Source organism: Panthera leo, chromosome C1 (genome assembly GCF_018350215.1).
Source record: "Panthera leo isolate Ple1 chromosome C1, P.leo_Ple1_pat1.1, whole genome shotgun sequence".
Lineage (NCBI taxonomy): Eukaryota > Metazoa > Chordata > Mammalia > Carnivora > Felidae > Panthera > Panthera leo.
In genome coordinates this window covers 212,708,613-212,728,027 of record NC_056686.1, presented here as the reverse complement: position 1 = coordinate 212,728,027, position 19,415 = coordinate 212,708,613, and the positions used below count along the sequence as shown (strand labels likewise).

The following is a 19,415-nucleotide window of genomic DNA, read 5'->3' as shown; positions in this document are numbered from 1 at the left end:
GGAACTGAAAAGACAGAGTGGCAATATACCTTGACACTAATGAAAAAGAGTGAAAAGCCTATGTAATGTTTCTCAACTCTAATTTAAAAAATAATAACAGTTGTCTTCAAAGCACTACAACATTTCCCCACATTCCAGCATTTAAGAAAACCCTTGAAGATAATTGAACTATCTTTCCCCTGCTTATGAAGTGCTTTTATAAATTCATGTAACATTAGAATTTTGGTGCCTATTATAAGATTTATATGAATTCTGGAGTTTAATAATTTTCACATCTTGATAATATACAGGAATACATTAGTAAAGGCAGGAAATACATTAAGAAAATTGCTAGAATGGATCTAAGTATCATCTCCCTGCCTAATAAAGACAGAATCATCTTATTGCCATCAAAGTACCAGAGTTCTAGTCATAAATAACACAACAACAAATACAAGATATGCAATGAGGCAGCATACATACCCCAAATCAAAAGAGATCAACCCAGGGTCTTCTCAAATATAAGCTTTGCTACCAAATAAGACCCCAAAATATTATGAGATGGTAACTGCTTCATTTTTTCAGCAAACAGCTTCATTTGTTGTGTGTACTTTGTACAGGATTATATTATAAATTCAATCTCATGTTTCTCTCCCATATTTTGTTACTATGATTAAAGTCCCATACAGAATTACCAAATTGGAACAAATAAGATTACACTTTAAAGACTTTCAGACCAACTGTCACTTTCAACCCCCTGATATCTATTCTCTCTTTGGAGATAAATGTGCAAACTTTGGAGACAAATTTTAGACAAAGTAGCAAAAGGCTCAGATCAAACAAAAATACCTTTAGAAACAAGAAGAAATATCTTTTCATCCAGTGAGGAAGGAACAGACAGAGAAATTTATGGAATCTAAAAGAATAGGGACCAAATAAAAACTTCCTTTTTTTAACAGAAATCGGAACCTAAAGAAGTGGAGGAAGGTACCCACTCATATCAGAAGTCATGCTCTGCATCAAATAGCAAAAGAGAGCCTCTCAAAAAAAAACAAGTTTGTTTGTTTTTTTTTTCATAACATGTGAGCAGTCACATTGGAATATCTCTGCCGTGATCAGTAATTTGGGCAAACACAGAATAAAATAATATTCTCTCCCTTGAAGTAATTCAGGGCAGTACTTCAGCAGCACTGAAAAAGCCACCCTAGAAGGTATCAGAAGTCGTGACGTGTACTGCATTAATTACTAGCCCGTGCCATCAAATACAGTCTTTTCTTCATTACTTTTTGGGGGAGTTTCTTTATCTTTTCATTTTGGAAATTTAAATACACATACAAAGTAGAATCAATGAATGCATGCTCATCACTCAACTTCAACAATTAGCAATAAATAGTCAATGTTATTTCATCTACTCCTACACACATAAGCACGTGCACTTCATATGCCCATATACACATGTATATACTAAATTATACTGAAGCACATGGAAAGACTTTTAAATTCCCTTTTAAGAACCTTAAATCATAGGTCATAGATAGCAAAATATTCTATTCAGCAAACAATTCAGTAATAACTACTGTTATCACTTAAGGCCTTTACTTACATAAAGCATAAATTTTATGGAACAAGGTTATACAGGTGTAATCCAAATTTCATGCTGTGATACAGAACAGCTACTTAATAATAAAGCTGAGAATATAATGCATCCACCAGCTTTATGCATGATTTAAATGGTAATCAAAGCCATTATCTACCCACAAACACTAATCTCAAAAGTAAAAGGACAAGGGGAAAAGAGTTGCAAAGCTTACCCACACGGCCAATTTTACCAATTTAGAAAAATATGTAACTTTCAAAATCTATAGTTAAATGAACAGAAGGACTAACATATAGAAGAACTGAAAGTAGTTTTCCCTAGGTTCATATTATGTCAAATAAAATGTCAGTTTTCATGAAAACTTTTCTTTTTCATTTTACACAAGAGATTAATATCAACCTGGCTTCTGTGCGAATTCCTTATTTTTAAAAAATCTGTCAGTTATATCATTACTTTCTTCCTGGGAAATGCCTACTCTCAGGGCTGCAGCCACAAACATCTGGAATTTTCTACCTACAGACCCTTTTAGTCTTAAGCAAGGTAAGGCCTCGCTACAGACCATGCTCCTGCCAACGGCACAAGGTCCTTGCCGTGCACTGCAGACACTCCCAGAGGAAGACGTGCAAAATCCCAGGCAATTGTAGTGTCCCCGCAAAATCACAAAGAAGAATTCTAGCATTATTCAAGGCATCTGGAGGAATGCAGGACACCGAATTCCAAATGGCAAAAAGACAAAGACTAAATCCAGACCACAGATGGAAAGACAGGGAAACTTCGATGACCCCTAAGCCAACTCGCCAATTTTGAACCTGGTCTGTCAGCTCGGCACTCTGTACCGGGGGACCTGAAAGAGGCCTCTGAGGACAAACTGATGTTAGCCCTCCTTTCTGTAGGGAAATTACGCTTCATATTCACACGATTCAACACGAGTGAGTTTGAAAGATGGTGACTCTAGGATTTGCGGCTTTTCAAAATTCCACACTTCCCAGATAAAAACCTCCACCACCCACACGGACATCACCAAGGATTTAAGAGTTATGGACTTCAGGTAAGAAAAATAGGACAATCCAAGAAAACAAGTGCCCAAAAGAGTTCCAAAGAACACTGAAATGCAACTAAGACCTGCAGCATTTCTTTTCCCTGCCGCTTCAAAAACAGAACTCAAAACCAGCAGCACTGGAGACGCTGCTTCTCAGGGAGACAAAACAAACCTGAGGTCTACAGGCCCCAGGGAGATAAGCTGGTCTTCTACTTCCATTCCAGAGCTCCGGTTTCCCGGCGGTGATGCAAACCTTCTGAGCAGAGCACCAGAGTATGGGACACTAGCTCCAGGCAAAGTTCAAAACCTTAGGATCATTTTAAAACTTCAGATTGCCAATGTTCAATTTTTCATTTATGGGGAAGCTACATCACTAAGATTCTGCTACCTCTAGATGCACATAAAATATAAAACTTATATTCATACGGAGGCTTTGTGCAAATTTCACTAATCCAGATGTGAGGAAATCCAAAGTTATGATTCCCACAGCAACTGTAATCTTGGCAAACACGTATGCATGCATTGTATTCTGTATTACTTCAGATGGTGGGGGCCCTAAAAGAAACTTAGAAGAAAGCATATTTTAATCACCATATCTAATTAATTACAAAGAAAAATTCTCAGAGATTAGAAAAATGCCTTTCTTCAGGAATAGTGGAGCTATTTCTTTGAGACAACTAACAAACCCTAGACCAAGCACTAAAGAATGTACTGGAAGAAACAATCCTTACCTGGCCTGAACACCATGGGCCAGGCAACTTAACAGGGTTTTCTCTAAACTCTCATTTCTAATTTAAGACAATCAGCTAGTGGTGTTTAAAACTTCATTTCAGGGGCATCTGGATGGTTCAGCGTCCAACTTCAGCTCAGGTCATAATCCCAGGGTCATGGGATCGAGCCTTTTGCTAGGCTTCACACCGAGCTTGGAGTCTGCTTAAGATTCTCTCTCCCTCTGCCCCTCTCCCCTGCTCACATACTCTCTCTCTCTCTAATAAAAAACTTAAAAAAAAAAAAAACACAAAACTTCATTTCAAATATTTAACACTCCCCAAACGTACCTTATGTGCCAATCGGATGCAGAATAAGCTCAATTTTAGCTCCACTTGAGGCAACAGAAGAAACATTTTAAGTCACCACAAAATGGATTAGCTACCATAAGATAAGTCAAATAATATTTGCTTATGTCCACTAATATAGAAAACAGTTTCACTGGTCCTTAGTTCAAGGTTAAAATGCCAGTTTCTAGGGGCGCCTGGGTGGCTCAGTCGGTTAGGCGTCCGACTTCGGCTCAGGTCATGATCTCACAGTCCGTGAGTTCGAGCCCCACGTCGGGCTCTGTGCTGACGGCTCAGAGCCTGGAGCCTGCTTCAGATTCTGTGTCTCCCTCTCTCTCTGACCCTCCCCTGTTCATGCTCTGTCTCTCTCTATCTCAAATAAACATTAAAAAAAAAAATGCCAGTTTCTAGAAGGGTGAATGCTACTCAATAGGCTATAAGTTTAATGGAAGGCAGCAGAGCTTAAGTGGTTAAGAGACTTCTGCAGCCAAAATGCCCAGGTTTGAATCCTAGTTCTGCCACTGAAAAGCCGTCACTTTGGGCATATTACTTAACATCTCTGTGCCTCAGTCTCACTATCTAAAAGAGGCAATAACAGAGGCGCCTGGGTGGCTCAGTCAGTTGGTGTCCAACTTCAGTTCAGGTCAGGATCTCACAGTTCATGAGTTCAAGCCCTGCATCAGGCTCTGTGCTGACAGCTCAGAGCCTGGAGCCTGCTTCAGATTCCAGGTCTCCCTCTCTCTCTGCCCCACCCCTGCTCGCACTCTGTCTCTGTCTCTCTCTCTCAAAAGTAAATGAACATTAAAAAAGGCAATAACAAAACCTACCTTGTAGAATACTTGAATTCTAAATGAGGTAACATAGGTAAAGTTCTCACAACAGTTCCTGGCAGATAGTAAGCACTAAAAAAGCATTTGCTATTATTAATGTAAGGTCATTTATTTTACCTTGGCAGCAATCTTCATTTATTTGGAAAAGACCAAAAAAATCAGTCTCTGTAGCACAACAGTAATAAATGACCTTCCCTCCTCTTGCCTCCTTTCTCTGACCCTCTTGCTAACTAAAGACACAGTCCAAACTCCTTAGCTAAACATTTAACTTGCTTCATAAGCTGTTGGCCAATCCTAGCTGATTGTCTTCCCTACTCCTATTATAACCTTCCACTTCAATCGAATTAGTTTTCTCACAGTCCTCTAAATAAAGCTTGTACTCATTCAACAAACATCTGAGAATCTGTAAAGCCAAGCACTGTGCTAACACCACATGCAAAGTTGAAGACACAGTTTCTGGCCTTAAAAAGCTAACAGGATATAACAGAAGAAGGCATGTAAAAAAAAAAAAAATAGTTTCAATAGAATAGAACTACAGTCACAAAAGGTCAAAAGTAAGGTAGCTGCAGGGACAGGGGCTGGTAAATTCTATTGGTGAAGAAGTCCCCTCAGGGAGGGCTTCACAGAAGGCTTATGAGAAACGCTCAAGGATAAAGAGGAAAGCACCAGGCTGAGCAGAGGGCCGGAGGGCAAACAGTGAAAAGCATGGGCAAAGAAATTCTGGGTAATGAGGTACAGCTGGACTGCTGGAGCACCGATGGAAACTAGACGTTGGCAAACCGGGACAGCCAAAAGGAGTCTTGTACCCAAGTCAGAAGCACTGGGGTTAAGCTCTGCCCAGGAATCACCAAAGAATTCTGAGCAGGTGCCTAACATGATCAGATCTGCATGTTCCCATGGTCACTGCAGTGGCAGTTCAGAGGCTGATTTGAAGGACAGACTGGAGACTGAAAAACCTGTTAAGACAACTGGAAGGGTCCAGGTAGCAGTAGGGATGGAAAAAGGAGACGGGTTCAAAAATGCAAATTAAGAACAGAATTGGGGGTGCCTGGGTGACTCAGTAGATTAAGCATCTGACTTTGGCTCATGTCATGATCTTGTGGTCCATGAGTTCCAGCCCCACGTCAGGCTCTGTGTTGACAGCTCAGATTCTGTGTTTCCCTCTCTCTCTGCCCCTCCTCCTCCCCTCAAAAATAAACATTAAAAAAAAAAAAAAAAAAAAGAACAGAACTGTTAAGACTTGGTATGAGCATAAGGAGTGGAAATCTGGGAGGACTCAGAGGTTTCTAGCTCTAGTAACTGAAGAAATAAAAGAATGGTGACAACACTTAGGCAGGATGAAGAGTACATGACCTCAAATACAGAGCCTGAGTCTTTATTCTAACAGCGATGGAAAGCAGAACAGGGACATAACTTTTAAAAAGGTAAAAACCTCAACAGATCTTTAATCAGAGAAGAAACAAGGAAGCACTGCCAAAGATCCACACACTCCCCCCAACCAAGCGCACCAGGCCAAAACAGTTTTAGAGACAGGTAATTTCAATGTTATTTAAGCTTTTCAATTTATTCTATGAGGCTAAATAACCCTGATACCAAATCTGACAAAGATATAACACACACACACACACACACACACACACACACACACACACACACATTCTTTCACGCAGAGAACTACAGAATTTTTGGGTTTTTTAATTTTTTTTTATGTTTATTTATTTTTGAGAGAGAGACAGAGCGTGAGTAGGGGAGGGGCAGAGAGAGAGGGAGACACAGAATCCGAAGCAGGCTCCAGGCTGTGAGCTGTCAGCACAGAGCCCGACACAGGGCTCAAACTCACGGACCATGAGATCATGACCTGAGCCGAAGTTGGACGCTTAACTGACTGAGCCACCCAGGCACCCCTACAGGATTTTTGTTATAAACATAAATGCAAAACCCAAAATAAAAAAATAAAATCCAACATTGAATTCTAAAAATTATGTAACATAAACACATGGTATAGAATGTTTATTCTAACATGATTCAAATCATGAAATCTGTTAACATATCCATTAGTAAATTAATGGAACAGAACTAAATCATCATGAAGATAGAAGCCAAAAGGCACTGACCAAGTCCAACACCCTTTTTTTTTTTTTTTTCACTTGTCACAAGGGTTACAATCAAACTCCATTCACTGAGCCAGAGACCGTTGTCCCTTATGGAGCACATCACCTACATTTGTGAGTTCATCAACCAGCCAGTGGCCTCAACTCCAAGCTCTAACAATACGCACCCAACACCCATTCTTTTTTTTCCTTTTAAATAGGCTCCACACCCAGGGTGGAGCCCAGTGTGGGGCCTGAACCCACAACCTTGAGATCAAGACCTGAGTTGAGATCAAGAGTCAGACACTTAACCGACTGAGCCACCCAGGTGCCCCACCAACATCCATTCTGAATTAAGACTTCTTAGTAAACCAGGGCTAAAAAGAAATTTTTCTAGTGCAAAAAGAAATTTTTCTAGTGCAGTAAGATGTACTTCTCAAGGAAACAACACCTCTTATGTGGTACTCAGGCCAAGAATAACACATAACTTGAATTTAATCATGAGGAAACATCAAAACAAACCAAACAAGGAACATCCTTTAAAAAAAAAAAACAAGACTCTATTCTTCAGAAATATCAGTTTCATAGAAGACAAAGACTAAAAGAACTGTTGCAGATTAAAGGAGACAAAGGAAACATGATAACTAAATGCCATGTGTAATCTGAGATCTTGTGCTCGAGGAGGAAAAGACGCTAAAAGACGCATTACTGGATCAACTGAAAAAACTGTAATGGCAGATGGCAGATATGACCTAAGTTGTATCAATCTAATAACTTTTCTGTAGGTATATAAGAAAACATCTGTATTCCTGGAAAATACTGAAGAATTTAGGGGTAATCACATATGCAATTTAGTTGCAAGCAGTTGAGGAAAATTTTTTACCTTATAATTGTGTGTGTTTGGCTGAGAAAGTAAGAGAAAGAGTACAAATTATGAAGGAAATGAAACAAAATGTTAACAACAGATGATCTAAGCAAAGGGTATAGCACTCTTGGGTGTTCATCCCAGAGAAACAAAGACTTACATTCACACAAAAACCTGCTTATGAATGTTCATAGCAACTTTATTTGTAATAGCCAAAAACAGAAAACAACCCAGATGTCCTTCAGCAGAAAACAGTGAAACAAGGTGCCATACGTTCACACCAAGTAATACCAGTGACAATAAACAGGAATGAACTATTGACACCTACAATAACCTGGATGAATCATAAGGAAGTTATGTTGAGTGAAGCAATCTCAAAAGTTACGTACTGTAGGCTTCCATTGACAGTATTCTTGAAATGGCAAATTAGAGACAGAAAAGAGTGTCATGGTTGACAAAGGTTAAGAAGGCAGAGAGGGAGGGGCCCCTGGGTGGTTCGGTCAGTTAAGTGTCCAACTTTGGCTCAAACCATGATCTAACGGTTCATGAGTTCAAGGCCTGCATCAGGCTCTCTGCTGTCAGCACAGAGCCCACTTCAGATCCTCTGTCCCCCTCTCTCTCTCTGCCTCTTCCCCCACTGGTTCTCTCTCTCTCTCAAAACTGAAAGAAAGAAAGAGCAGAGAAGGAGGGAGATGGCTGTAGCTATGAAACGGAAGCATAAGAGATTCTTGTGAAGGACCTATTTTGTATCTTGACTGCACTGGTGGTCACACAAATCTACAGATGTGATAGAACTAAATACACACACGCATCAGTACAAATAAAACTGATGAAATCAAAATAAGATGGGTGGATTGTATTGACATCAATTTCCTAGCTGTGATATTATAGTTACATAAGAGGAAAATAGGTGAAGTATACACAGGATCTCTCTGTATTATTTCTTACAACTGCATATGAATCTATGAGTTTTAAAAATAAAGTTTAAAAAGGAAAAAAGTTAAAACAAAAAATAGCAACAGAAAATAACTTACAAACAATGATAAAGCACCAGAAGCATTCCTATTAACTTTACGTGTTGTTTAGTATCATTCTAAAGGCACTAGTCATTACTGTAAACAAAAAAGGCCATATAAATAGTTTAAGAAGAGAAAAATGATCAATTATAAATGAAATCCTTGCTACTTAGAAAATCCAATACAATCAACTGAAAAAAGTAGAATGAGTTCAGTAGTATACAATATCCAAATATAATATATAAAAATAGTCTTTTTATTATATCTTACTAATATTCAATTAGAAAACTTTGTATAATAACTTCATTCTGTTTTTTCATTCTTTACATAAGTTACATATAATTATTGTTTAAATATTTAAAAATTGACCCAGGAATATAATGACTGTGGTTTTTTTTAAATTTTTTTTAATGTTTACTTTTGAGAGAGACAGACAGAACATGAGTGGGGGAGGGGTAGAGAGAGAGGGAGACAGAATCTGAAGCAGGCTTCAAGGCTCCAAGCTGTCAGCACAGAGCCTGACGGGGGGCTCAAACCCATGAACTGCAAGATCATGACCTAAGCTGAAGTCCAACACTCAGCCAACTGAGCCACCCAGGTGCCCCTGACTACGTGTTTCTAACAAGCTTCTCCAAACAACATATTCTCCAATTCTCCCCACTGAGCACCGTATTTGTTTCTGATTTGTTGTGTTTCAGTCTCTAGTCCATCCTTCATTTTATTTTTTTTTTAATTTTTTTTTTTAACATCTATTCATTTTTGAGACAGAGAGAGACAGAGCATGAACGGGGGAGGGTCAGAGAGAGAGGGAGACACAGAATCCCAAACAGGCTCCAGGCTCTGAGCAGTCAGCACAGAGCCCGACGCGGGGCTCAAAACCACGGACTGCGAGATCGTGACCTGGGCCGAAGTCAGACACCCAACCGACAGAGCCACCCAGGAGCCCCCCCATCCTTCATTTTAGAAGCCAAAAGCTAGAAAGTAGATTCAAAAATGTTTTCCAGTCCCCCAGGGCCTTACTTACATACTTTCCCCAAATCTAAGACAGTTATAAGGGACGAGGTTCTAAGGTTTCTTCCAGCTCAGAAGCTCCATTTTGCTAGATGCTAGAATCCCATTAATAAGCTCCAAGAGACTAAGTGCACGTTCTTCTGCAGTCCTCAGGACCATCTCTCGTCTTCATGAGGCTACTCTATCCCAGGAATTCCAAGTTCTCAGTCAGCGAAGCTCACTCTAAAGCAGACCCGCATTAATCCACCCATTTTTAGTCAAGGCCTCTCACATTACCCCCATTTCAAACTGGAGCTGCTTCTAAACCACTACCAGGGGGCGCCTGGGTGGCTCAGTTTACTGTCCAATTTTAACTCAGATCGTGATCTCGAGGTTGGTGAGTTGGAGCCCCGCCTCAGGCTCACGGCACAGCACCTGCTTCAGATCCTCTGTCCCCCTTTCTCCCTGCCCCTCCCCCACTCATGTTCTCTCACTCTCTCGCAAAAATAAACATTTAAGAAAATTAGGAAAAACCAACACACCATCAGCCCAATCCATTTCCTCCAGTGTATATCCTGCGCTACATACCCTGTGTAAAAGCCAAGACAGCTTTTCATTCTTTAAAAAATAGTACTTCTAAAAAAAATAGAAGTACTTCTGCTAAACTCCAGGTCTTCAATATCCAAGAAAAACTTTAGTTAGAAGCAAAAATAATAAGGGGGGGGGGGAGCAAAGACTGCAAAATCAATTTCCCTAGTACTTAAAGAGCATGGAACCTACTGTATTAGAGAAGAATGACATACACTCTTAAGAAGGGAAGAATTTCTTTTACCAATATTTTTTATGTTTAAAAAAATTTTCAACTTTCTTGCAACATTTTCATTCCAGGAACAGCACTGAATTAAATTCTCAGGTGCAGGCTCTGGCCTACAGATGAAGGATGACAACTCAGCATCTTAGAAATGCCAACAGTGTAGCATCGAACCATCTCTTTAGTCATCTTCGCCTGTCATCATGTGACAAATGAAACCGATTTAGATATACCACATTCATAACAATTCTCTTTAGAAAGTAGGATTACTAGGGATTCTCACTTTAAAGCACACATTTTAATACCGTTTAATTTTTTGTTTCTTACAAAAGTATGAATTACTTTTGCAATCAAACAACAATACATATATATACATATGCACACATATATCTTAACTCTATTTAGCAATAGAACAGAGTCTATTCAGGCTATTGCTAAAAAAAACAATTACGCTTTATCATAAATCAAGTTGGTTCAATGGTTTAAGAGACACTAAGCAAAAATTTCAGCATGGTCTAAGAACATCCACTCGCCTTTCCAGAACCTATTCCTGCAGAATTACACACATTTTGTAATTACCAGCCCAGAACTGAAAATGAATGCCTCTTCATACAGTTAAAACGATAGCAGAGAATTTCTCATTTTAACAAATGTTGCCAGCATTGTTTTCATTTCTCTACATAAGATAAATTGATCACATAGGAAGTGTCACTTCGTAGCTTCCCTGCTTAGTTCAATAGGTAAAAATACCTCAAATTACTTATACGATTGCAATGCAGAACATCTCAGTAGTGTCACATCCAACACAATCAACACTTAACAGACTTTCCTTGTGACAGATGACACAGGGAAAAGCTACCAAGTTTGATTTAAATGAAGTAAAAAGGCCAATATGAAAAAAAATGGAGAAACCATGTTCCCCAAAGGTTTATTACTAATCCTTCAACCACGGTTTCCCAGGCACTAAGTGGGACGTTACGGTCAGTGCCACGCAAAGCACAGACCAGCAGCAGCGCAGCAGCACTTGGGAGCTTGGTAAAAATGCAAACTACCAGGCCTCACCACAGACCACCGAATCAGAATCTCTAGGAGTGGGGTCCTGAAATTTGTATTTTAACAAGCTCTCCTGGCCCTTCTGGTGCTCACTAAAGACTAAGAAGCAATGCACTAAGCTTCTAGAATTGGACTGAACACACCCCTCTTTCTTAACTCGCATGCACTTCCAAATAGTCACAACCATACTGGCAACGACGCTGGTGTGGATAAGGATACGAAATGTAACGTTAGAGAAATAACCTCAGGTAATCTCGGGATATCATCTGTGAAACAAGAGGGATTGTTTTAATGTCTAAACATCTAATTCACTGTGTAATTTCAGCCTAACAGGTAAAAGATCCAACTGGCTGAACAAGTGAATAGAACAGAACCTCATCATTCTATGAAATTCATATCTGAATTAGAAAGAAATCTTCTCCCAAAACAAAGCCTTCCCTGACCACCCAAACTAAAAACTAGTGCTTCTCAACTGGGGGCGTTTCTGCCCCTCCCCTCCAGGGACATTTGAGACTACCTAAAGACATTTCTGACTGTCACAACTGAGGAGGGTCCTAGGGCATCTAAAGGGTAGAGGCCAGGGGCGCCTGGGTGGCTCAGTCGGTTGAGCGTCTGGCTTCAGCTCAGGTCATGATCTCACAGTTTGTGGGTTTAAGCCCCGCATCAGGCTCTGTGCTGAGAGCTTACAACCTGAAGCCTGCTTCGAATTCTGTGTCTCCCGCTCTCTCTGCTCCTCCCCTGCTCATGCTCTGTCTCTCTCTCTCTCCTTCAAAAATAAATAAAAACAGTAAAAAAAATTTTTTTAAGGGTAGAGGCCCCAGGTACTGCTCAACACCTCACAATGTTCAGGACAGCCTTCTTTCCCAACAAAGAGTTACCCAGTCCAAACTGTCAATACTGCTGAGGCTGAGAAACCCTGATCTAAATAAGGTTCCCCAGTCTTCTTCTAGCCTAGCACATTTTTCTACTTCCTTCATTACACTTATCACTCCTGAAATGGCCTGTTCATCTCTGTGCACATGTGATTATCCCCAACGTCCACTCAAAGCTCCAGGAGGACAGGGACTTTGTCATCACTGCAACCACAGTGCCTACAACAGGAGTGGCAAGTGGCAGAACTCAACAGACATTTGATGAATTAAGAATTAAAATATAAAAAGCAGGAAATTATCACCAGATGAAAGAATGGTATAGACTAGATTTCACCAAAGACATAAAACCTGTGAAAAACACTAGTGACTGGTGACTGACTATAACCAGGGCTCAGGAGGCTCACTGAGACATCCTCTCCAAAGATCTCAAACAAAAATTCCAAGAAAGGGATGTGAGTCTAAATATAGAAGAAAAAACCTAGAGCATAGTGTGTCTAACAAAGATGCATCAAAATCTGAACACATTAAAAGAAAAAAAAAAAAGTTTGCTTTTCAATGCAGGTTTCAAATGAGTTTGCCAATGATTATCATTAAAAGATGCTTTGGCAGAGCATGTGAGTGGCTCAGTCAGTTAAGCCTCTGACTCTTGATTTCAGATCAGGTCATGATCTCACAGTTCACAAGATCAAGCCTCGAGTTGGGCTCCACCCTGACAGCACAAAGCCTGCTTGGGATCCTCTCTCCCTCTCTCTCCCTCTCTCGCTCTCTCTCTCTCTCTCTCTCTCTCACACACACACACACACACACACACACACGCACACGCGCGCGCACACTTACGCTCTCTCAAAATAAATAAATAAACTTAAAAAAAAAGATGCTTGAGTGGTGCCTGAGTGGATCAATCAGTTAAGCATCCAGCTCATGTTTCTGGCTCAGGTCTTGATCTCAGGATTGTGAGATCGAGCCCCACATTGGGCTCTGTGCTGGGCATGGAGCTGGCTTAAGATTCTCTCTCTTTCTCTCTTGTCCCTCCTCTGCTCTTGTGCACATGGTCTCACTCTCTCAAAAATAATAAACAAAATAAAGAAGGGAAATCTCTTATCTTAAATAAATTAAAAAATTAAAACATGAGAGAGAAAAACATCAATTCTAAGAAGTAACCAAAATCACAAAATGCCTGTGGATAAAACTAATAAGACAGATTTAAGATCTAAAGTAAATTTTAAAAGCATTTTCAAAAACCCAAAAGACAGAGGCACCTGAGTGGCTCAGCTGGTTAAGCATCCGACTTCAGCTCAGCATGGAACTCTGTGCTGACAGCTCGGAGCCTGGAGCCTGGAGCCTGCTTTGGATTCTGTCTCGCTCTCTCTCTGCCCCTCCCCTGCTCGCCCTTGGCCCTCTCTCTCCCTCTCTCTCTCTCTCTCTCTCTCTCTCTCTCTCTCAAAAGTAAATAAACATTAAAATTTTTTAAAAAACACACGAAAGACCTAAACAAATAAACAAACCCTGCTCTTGACCAGAAAGACACAAGATTATAAAGATGTCAGCTGTAAATTAGTCAAAAAATTACAACGTAATCACAAATTCAAATCATGATTTTTTTTTTTTGACAATCTCATCTTAACAATCAAATGGAAGAAAAAAGGCAAAGGATGTGAATAGCCATTATTCCAAAGAAGATATATTCATGACCAACAAGTTCATGAAAATATGCTCAACACCATTAGCCATCAAAAAAAATGTAAATCAAACCACAGTGAGGTTCCCTTCACACTCTCTAGAAAGGCTGTAACAAAGCAAAACACAAACCAGAAAATAACAAATATTGGCAAGGATGTGGAGAAATTGGAACTTTCATAAATTACTGGTAGATATGTAAAATGGTTCAGCCACTGTGGAAAACAGTTTGGAAGGTCCTCGAAAAGTTAAACATAGAATGAGCATATGACCCAGCAACTCCAATTGTAGGTATATACTCAAAAGAGTTGAAAATAATTATCCAAACAAATACTTATACACATAGGTTCATAGCAGCACTATTCACAATAGCCAAAAGGTAGAAACAACCCAAAAGTCCATTAATGGATAAATAAATAAATTGTGGCATATACATCAAATGGAATACTTTTTTGGCCATAAATAATGAGGTTTTTTTGAAAAATTAGCCCATGCTACCACATGGATGAATCTGAAAAACATTATGCTAAGTGAAAGCAGCCAGACACAAGACCATATATGATTCCATGTATATGAAATATCCAGAATAGGTAAATGCACAGGGACATACAGAGATTGATGGTTGCCAGAGGATAGGGAGAGGGAAGAACAGGCAGCAACGCTTAGCAGGTACAGGGCTTTCTTCTGGAATTAGATAGAGGTGGTGGTAGGACAACACTGTGGATGTACTAAATGCCACTGAATTGTTCCCTTTAAGGTGACTGATTTTATGACATGAATTTCACAGCAGCAAAAAAAACTTTTAAGTATCAAATATAAGAGGAAAATGCACAGAATGATGGGAAATGTTTGCAAGAAAGAGTAACGAGAAAAGATCTGTTCTGGGGCACCTGGGTGACTCAGTCGGTTAAGCATCCGGCTCTTGATTTCCACACAGGTCATGATCTCATGGTTCATGAGATCAAGCCTGGCATCAAGCCTGCCCTAATAGAGCAGAGCCTGCTTGGGATTCTCTCTCTCCCTCTCTCTCTCTGCTCCTCCCCAACTCACAGGCTCTTTCAAAATAAATAAACATTTAAAAAAAAAGAAAAGAAAGTCTTCTTGATTAAGACAAAAAACACAGAAACCAGAGGAAAAGACTCAAATTTTAAAAATTAAAAACTTCTGTATACCAAAAGAAACCATAATGACCAAACAGACTGAGAAAAAATATCTGCAATATATAAGAATTCAAAGATTAATATACAGAAAATGTCAAGACCTACAAGTCGATATGAAAGAAGTAAACCAATTAACACAAAGTTAGGGGCACCTGGGCAGCTCAGTCAGGTGGGCGTCCGACTTCGCCTCAGGTCATGATCTCGTGGTCTGTGAGTTCGAGCCCCGCGTCGGGCTCTGTGCTGACAGCTCAGAGCCTGGAGCCTGCTTCGGATTCTGTGTCTCCCCCTCTCTATGCCCCTCCCTGCTCATGCTCTGTCTCTCTCTCTCTCTCAAAAAATAAACATTAAAAAAAAATTAAAAAATAAAAAGTTAAGTTAAAAAAAAAAAGAACAGGCCAAAGATAGGAGCAATCACAAAAAGAAATATTCAGATTTAATTGGTCTTTGGCCTAGGCATGGGTATTAAATCTCCCCAGGTGATTCTTATGTGCGGTCAGGATAAAAAACCCCAAAATGACACCTATCTGAAAAACGGGGAGTGTCCAGGCTGCCCAAGGTAAAGTATAAGGGGGAAAGGCAGCAAAAATGAACCATCTTCAAGGACTTCTACCCAGTCACTGAGGTACGGCCCTGAGAAATGGGTTCTGGAGTGCCTGGAGATGGAATACCCCAAAGGAAACCGGGTTATTTTTATCCAGTCAGAAAGCATTATCTTTTTTTTTTTTCTAAAAGGCAGAAACATATGAATCTTATTCTTTATGAGACTAGTGAGGAAAATTATTAAGAAATAAAATTATGGGGTGCCTGGGTGGCTCAGTCGGTAAGCATCTGACTTTGGCTCAGATCATGATCTCACAGTTCGTGAGTTCAAGTCCCACACTGGGTGAGTTCAAGCCCTGCTTCAGGTGAACTTGTGCCCCCTTCGGGTGAGCTCGAGGCCTGCTTAGGGTGAATCCCACTTCTCTCTCTCTCTCCCTCAGCCCCTCCTAGGATTCTCTCTCCGCCCCTCGCTCACTTACACCCATTCTCTCGAAAGAAAGAAAGAAAGAAAGAAAGAAAGAAAGAAAGAAAGAAAGAAAGAAAATAAATTATGCTAAGTACAAGCAGCCCAGGATTAATTATTTGCAAAATGTGACCAAAGCAGACACCCATGTTCTAGGGAGAAGCAAATCACTAAAAAATATCTGCATTATGATTCCATTCTACAAACTTCAAAAACATGCAAAATTAAGTAACAGTTTAAGGATACAAATGATGTGACCCAAGTATAAAGAAAATATAAAACATAGGTTACTTCTGAAAAAGAAAAGGAGAGGTGGCATTACAAACAAGAATGTAGATCTTTAATGGCAACGGCAATTTTTTCCTACACTGGGTGGTTGGTTACATGGGTATTCACCGTCCTATTACTCTGTACACCTTACACATGTTTTGCATATGCTATTTTATAACTTCTCAGTATTTAATAAAAGACTACAATTTTAAAAAAAAATGAACAATGTGGGAATAAACAGGCACAGCATACAGCCAGTGATCTTGTAGCAGCTTTGTATGGTGACAGGTGGTAGCTACACTTGGTGGTGAGCATAGCATAACATATAAAGAAATTGAATCACTATGTTGTACGCTTGAAACTAATGTCAAATTGTGTCAACTACACTCAAATTTAAAAAGTAAAACAAAGAAGACTAGATTCAATGTTTGCCACTGAAAATCTGCTGGGTTCTGTTGTCCTTCTAAGTAGACACCTGTTAGGAGTTAGCAAAACCCTTGATTTTCCTCTTCTTCTAAAGTTGCATTAACAAGGAGATTTATGGGGGTAGGGAGGGTTTACAGTAAAGAATGTACTACAGCAATGTATTACATGCAATGTATTACAGCATGTAATACAGCAATAATGCACTCTTTGATCAAACTCACTGAGAATCACTAGCAATCACTTCGGGAACTCCAGCACAGAGGGCGCTTGCCAGAACTCAAGAGTAAAAAGGTTTGCAAAGAAAATTAAAAGCAATGCAGGAAGAATGATGTAATATGAACGGTAAGATTATTTTTCCATTAATTAGTTTTGAATTGATTGAAACTCAGTGAAACCCTGGTTGAAACTTCAGCTCTCGATTGAGATACTGAACAAAGATGAGAGTGAGCCCAGTTGAGCACGTGCAGTGTCAGAGTCAACGCTGCACGTAGTGGGCAGTTGTGAGTTCAAGGGCAGTACCGCATGTACTCTTCCCTCCCAGCCAGAAGTGAAAAAGTCCAAGAGAATCAGGCTTGGGCTCTGCCCACAACACTATCATCTGAGCATTCCTTGCATTAGAGCAGTACAAGATTACACAATGACCCTTAAGTTGAAGCAGGATTCTGGCTGCCCGAGGAAGTGGGATATTCTTTACGTATGGTAAGATGACTGCTGAGACAATCAATAGATGAATTAGCATAAAGTATGCTGACTTGTTTGGAAGGAATTTTATGAACACAGGATTTGAGACTTCTTATACAATAAGCAATGCAATCACAAGTAGTAATAAAGTATAATTAATGGTACTATAATAAGATGTTATTAATCAATCAATACCTGTGAATTATGTGCAAGACTATACTATGTAATGAAAAAAATTTTTAAAGACACCATCCCTTTGTCAGAAGCATGCAGCAGTTGAAGAGGCAGGGATATTAGAAAGTGGTGTTAAAAAAAAAGAAAAGAAAAGAAAAGAAAAAGAAAGTGGTGTTAAAGCCAGACATCAAAAATACTCCACAAATTCAGGCCAACCTCCCTAGTCATCTGCTTTCCATATTCCTACCCAATTCAGCTAAGCGCATGCCCCAATCTCCCAACCCCACACACTGAAATACACTCTTCTCTCCTCCTCAAATGCTTCACCCTCATTAGAACAACCTCCAAAATCTTACCTGTCCTGAAAGTTTCATCCCAAATGCTTCCTGCATCCTTAGAAGTCTTTCTGACCTACATACTCTCTTAAGATCTTGCATAATTCTTCTCTATTATGATTCCTTCCCTACTCTTTTTAGTTCTGTATCTTATCCCTCCTATTGAGGCAGGAGTAACAGAAAGAGCAGAAGTTGTGAAAAACCCAGATTTAAATCTGAACATTAACTATCTAACCCTGACCAAACCAAACTACTTTTCTTTTTTTTAACTTTTTTTTTAGGTTTATTTATTTGAGAGAGAGAGAGAGAAAGTGTACACACATGCAAATGGGGACAGGACAGAGAGAGAGGAAGAGAGAGGATCCCAAGTAGGCTCCAGGCAGCACGGAGCCAGGTGAAGCCAGATGAGCAGCTAGAACTCACGAACCATGAGACCATGACCTGAGCTGAAATTAAGAGTCAGACACTTAACAACTGAGCTGCCCAGGTGACCCCCAACCATCTAACTTTCTTAAGCCTGTTTCCAAACATACAAAATTAAAAAATTATTAAATGTCTTGCCTTACTTCTTTAATAAATAGGATATGTGAAAGAGAGAAAAAGAGAGACAGAAAGACAAAGATAATGTAGAAATGTATGGAAATAACAAAAAAGGACAGGAAAGTAACAAAAAAGGACAGGAAAGTAGTAGTTATTAGAACTGTATTCTGTATGTTCAAAAAGAAGAAAGACTGAATGGGTTAAGAGACACTGAAGATATAAAAAAGATCCAAATCAAACATCTAGAGTTAAAAACTATGATGCCTGAAACGAAAAATACACTGGATGAGATTAATAGCAGATTAGACACTGCTAAAGAAAAAATTAATAAACCTGAAGATATAGCAATAGGAACTATCTAAAATGAAAAACAAAAAAGAGTAAATTAAGAGAGCATCAGTGAGTTAGGGGACAACTTTAAGCAATCAAATATATGTGTAAGTGAAATCTGCAAAACAGGGAGGGAAGGTGGAGAAAGAAAAAATATCTGAAGAAATAATAGCCAAAAGTTTTCCAAATTTGATAAAACTATAAAACCATAAATCCAAGAAGTTCAATGACACAATCACACACACAAAAAAAAGAAAGAAAACTATGGTAAGAGATGCATCATAGTTAAATTGCTTAAAAGCAGTTTAAAGGAAAAATTGTAAAGGCAGCTGAGAAAAAGACACATTAAGTACAGAGAAACAGAGGGGTGCCGGGGTGGCTCAGTCAGTTAAGTTCGGCTCAGGTCATGATCTTGTGGGTTCAAGAGGGGAGTCCTGTGTCCAGCTCTGTGCTGACAGCTCAGAGCCTGGAGCCTGCTTCAGATTCTGTGTGTCTCTCTCTGTGCCCCTCCCCTGCTTGCGCTCTGTCTCTCAAAAATAAACATTAAAAAAATTTTTAAAGGGGTGCCTGGGTGGCTCAGTCGGTTAAGCGGCCAACTTCAGCTCAGGTCATGATCTCGCGG

General features: G+C 39.6%; 1 protein-coding gene across 3 annotated transcripts in view; it reads right to left on the bottom strand.

Annotated features, from left to right (window-relative positions):
- Nucleotides 1–19,415, bottom strand: part of DIS3L2 (DIS3 like 3'-5' exoribonuclease 2) — a 347,338-nt gene that overhangs the window by 314,787 nt on the left and 13,136 nt on the right. The gene's annotated exons all lie outside the window — the stretch shown is intronic.